The 4,516-nt window shown below is 40.5% G+C and overlaps 1 non-coding gene across 1 annotated transcript; it reads right to left on the bottom strand.

The window, feature by feature from the left end:
* Window positions 1–4,172: 4,172 nt before the first annotated feature.
* Trnap-cgg lies at window positions 4,173–4,244 on the bottom strand. The gene has a single exon. It is a non-coding gene; the product is annotated as a tRNA-Pro (tRNA).
* Between the last annotated feature and the right edge of the window lie 272 nt (window positions 4,245–4,516).

The following is a 4,516-nucleotide window of genomic DNA, read 5'->3' as shown; positions in this document are numbered from 1 at the left end:
CCCCCCTCATAGTTACTCAACTGTCATGAATGTAAATTTCGACTGACACCCCTAATTATACCTTATTTACCAGTGGAACTCGGATCAGAATGTCCGTCAGTGACGCGAGTGGCGACTTCTTTAAACCTATATAAATGCGCGATGGTTGAGAATACATTTAAAGGTACACTTGAGGATCCTCTTTTGTAATAGGTATTCGTGGTGGTGGTAGTGACTGAAGGAAAGCAGAAGAGAACACTTCCGATCCGTTGAGTGCCATTCTCTATCAGTAAATGCAACGTTAAATGCAGCGGTGTATGCGGCAACGTGGTTGCCAAGGTGGGGAACTTGATGAAATTGAAAATGTAATAATAACATCTTCAGGGAGTGTAGCTCTTTAGTTTCCGACGGAAGGCATACGAAAATTTCCGTATGACTTCCAACAATTTTTGCTGGCACTAAAACGTCGATAAATGTGTACCAAGTATTTGACATATCCGTAGCTAGGGAATGTTTGTATCTCAGGTTCTATTTCTGTAATTGGTGACCGAATTAATGGTGCAATTTCAATCCCCTGCTTAGCAATAGCTTCTGAACTATCAATAAATCTCTGACCAATATTGAAAGCGCAACTTCGATGTTATTTTGAGGACTTTAAAAAGTCACTGCTAAAAGTACTTGAAAATATAATTCTTTGTCTCAGGCGTGACGTCATGGAATCGATTTAACAGAAAGGAAACTAAAAAAACTTTGTAATACTACATGAATACATATATTCAAGTACGACTTAAGCTTCGACGTGGCACATTTTCATTTGAATACACTTCCGAGAATACACTCAATAAACATTTGAATAGACAGCAGAGAATATATATTATAGTCTCTGTCTTCAGAGAAGATATACTATATTATCTGTCTTCTGTTCAAATACACCAGATTATTACGTGCCAGTCGGTACCTGGGTATCTCTCTAAAGCATTTTAAAAAATTGTAAAGTAAACTTTTTACTTTGGTCTGAAATGCATTTCCTAAATATTCCACTGATAGTAACGCCAGTTTTAATCTAGTTAAGTTGTTGCGATCGATGTTTTATTTTCCTGTTTCCTCTACCTTTGCAATATCGCTCCATCTATCATGGTATTACTGGCTTCTTTCATCCTTGGCTGCACTCCTTTTATCAGGTTACAATTGTCATAAATCTTGGGTATATACCGCCTATAAAACCATAATATTCCACTAATAGGCCGTTGTGTGGCTATCTGTTCTCCATCATTGTGATTTGCACTCGGGAGAACGCGTTTACTCTGCCATTGTCCGGTTTGGGTCACGTGATTAAGGACATCCGCTGCCCCCCTCAGGCTGAGTGGTGACATCATAAATCAATCTTGATCTCACGTGTCGGAAGTCCTATCCAAGGAAAACCTTTGGTATACCTTCTTGCGCCCTCCTTTCCTGTCTGGAGACCAAAGATATCCACGATATTGAGTACCAAGGTAACATTACTATGATGCCTTTCCCTCCAGGTTCAAACTTTCCTCGGTTTTCGTGCAGCGAATTTATTTAGCGCATTATAAAGTTACTATCCTCAAGAAATGAAATCATTATAATTCTTAGTGTAGATACCAGTGCAAAGAATGATATATTTTACGAGATTATGTATGAGTGGGAAAACATTTCTCGGGGTTCATCTTTCTCGATTACATGCGGGTCATTGTTGTGTAACTTCTAGTGAGACATTCTCTTTGTCAATGAGCAATTCTTCCCGATAGAACCAGAACTCTTAGCCAATGAACCAGAACTCTTAGTGACGTCACCAACTCATGAAAAGTGAGCGGAAACATACGTGTTTTTTGGATCTGAGTGAACGACCTCATTACGGTCTGTTGTTTAAATTTGATTTTATTGAAAATTTTCATTGTTTACTATGCGGCATTTCGCTTAAGGAAATTATCAATCAGGGTACGGAAAATTGTACGAGATGACCAAAAGTGACGACCTCGTTACGGTTTGTTTGTCAAATTAATTTTCATCTAAAATTTTCATAGCTCACTGAGCGTCATTCCGGCGAAGGAAATTGTCAACTAAGGTATTAAAATTTTTTTGCGTAGTATTAGGGAATTTCTTCATCAGAATAATGCATAAAGCATGAGTTTTCATTTGCCTCACGTTTAAAGGGATGTATGTGCTGGCGTGGCATTCCAGTTCGTTGTCCTTTAATCTCCGGGAAGCATGTCACTTTCAAAGCCATATCCAGTCGATCACATTTATACACAATAGTATTCGTCCTTAGAATCGTCTCCCATCTCTCAACTCCCCATAGTCACGCTGTTCTCCTCGAACACATTCGCTCTTCCACGCATGAAAATGCTTTTTTAATTCCCATTCTCCGCATAGTGTTTTTTATAACGGCATGACGTCACCTAAAACACGAGGCTGGAAGGCTGGGGTGACGTCACCTCACGCTCGCACTATCCCTTATTTTATATCTGCCATCTTTTCCTCCTCTCTCCTTCTCTCTCCTTTATTTATTCAGACATCTCTCCCTTTTCCTGTTATAACAGCCTGTCTCTTAAGTCCTCTTCCCTGCTTCTAACACCTCTCCCTCCTGTGAGATTTTGCGCAGCCTCATGCGACACTGCGCAGTGCGTAATTCTGAGCACGCAAGACGTCACGCCATCTTTTGGGATTTAGGGGAAACAAAAATGACGTCTTTTTTTCCGTTTTATTTTTGTGTGCTCCGACTGCTAATGGCCTCGAAGTTCTCTCACGTTCTAACTCGTCCCCAAGGCGCTCCCTGGACGAACGTCCCACTTTTGCTCCCGTGGAATACCACGATCTCAAACAGCATATTGTACATAGTGATATTGCATATAATTACACCAACTTCTATATACATGAATAAGGCGACACGAAGCCTCGACCGATGCTATGAGGGTGTGGTGGCTGAAGTGTTGGCTTCTCGCCTCATGGGCACGGGTTCAAATCCAGACGATGGCAGAGAATTTTGAGAGGCTGCCCGATCCTTGCTTGAATGCTGCGCAGTGAACATTTCAAGCGCAACACGCCGTCGCAATGTCCGTCGCATAGGACGTTAAGCCTTGACCTCCTTGGCACCTTCCGTTAAGAGCAGGGTAATCTTCCTTTACTAAAATAACACCAATTGGTACTCCATGCTTAAATCCTCCATGAAAACTACCTTAATCGGTAGAATACTTTAATAGTTATAAAATCCATAAAGGATGCGAACTTCCGTGCTGTTCGATCATGATTTTAGAAAGAGTCGCGGGTTAGTTATTGTAAAATAATACATCGCAATATTTTCACTGACTTCATTTTCGCGCGAAGCGTCACAAAAACATGGAAATATTGTAGCAATGAAATCTGTAGCGCGAAAATAAACTCATTGTCAGTGGAAACATTGCAATGACTTATTTAACGAATTAATCTTGCTAGCTAACAGCGCTTGTTCATCACAAATAGCCGTAACCTGTTTCCCTGCTCATTCTTCACGGAATAAGTCCAATCCAGATGATATCACTAAGTATCTGAAAACGGGCCTGCTCAATGTAATCAGTATCTGTTAAGATATTTCCCCATCACTGGATCCACCATGTAAAAATTTTATTTCTAAGTTTTTGAATGATTTAAAATGATAATTTCCATTCACCTTCAATCTACTTGTAAGCGCGTGTTGAGGACTCATAAATTTTGCAAATATCATTGGGAAATCTCGCATTTTACAAATTTTAAAGTTTCTGGTGGGTACTTGTGGATTTGCGTGACTATGATAATAACCAAGAACAACCTGTATACTTTCACTCTTGAGTTTTTCAATCAACCTTTATTTCAGCAATGCTAAAATTTGACAATGGCAACTAGTACCTTCATGGTGATGATAATTATATGAAACCCTGAAGAATGATCGTAGGCTTTCCCGGCACATAGTATCGTTGAACGTTTACCTATCAGCGGTTACCCTGACGACGATGGACGACTCGTACGTCGAAACGACGGTCGTGACGGAGATTATAACCCGGTGGAAACCCAAAGTAACCTCACACAAAACCCTTGTCATTTCAACGACAAATTATGTTAAGTTGAAATGTAAAATTTAGTCTTAAGATCGTGACTGCGGATCGTCGGCCCCATCCAAAATGTCCTCGCTCCTAAATTATTGCTTTGCTAAAAAATTAGGGCCTGTCCGGGATTTGAACCCGGGACCTCTCGCACCCGAAGCGAGAATCATACCCCTAGACCAACAGGCCGACGTTGAACGAAAGGAAGTTCGTTTTGAAATGATTGTCACCTGTAGAGATTTCACTTAATATTTCGACCAACGCCTTAAGCCGATGACACGCGCACCATAACATTCCAACAGGCCTTCGATATTTCTGTTGACTTTGAAAAAAAATCCTTAATCCGGTATTTGCTGCACTTTACCTTAGTAGCATTTGCTAGCATATCCATAGAAATTGCATGATCGGCCTTGATGTCTTGCCTGAAGGTAACTTAAAGCTCCGCGTGTCGTTTGGAAATT

Source organism: Ischnura elegans, chromosome 10 (genome assembly GCF_921293095.1).
Source record: "Ischnura elegans chromosome 10, ioIscEleg1.1, whole genome shotgun sequence".
NCBI lineage: Eukaryota > Metazoa > Arthropoda > Insecta > Odonata > Coenagrionidae > Ischnura > Ischnura elegans.
Note: the sequence above shows the minus strand (reverse complement) of the source record. Positions and strands in the feature narration are given on the sequence as shown.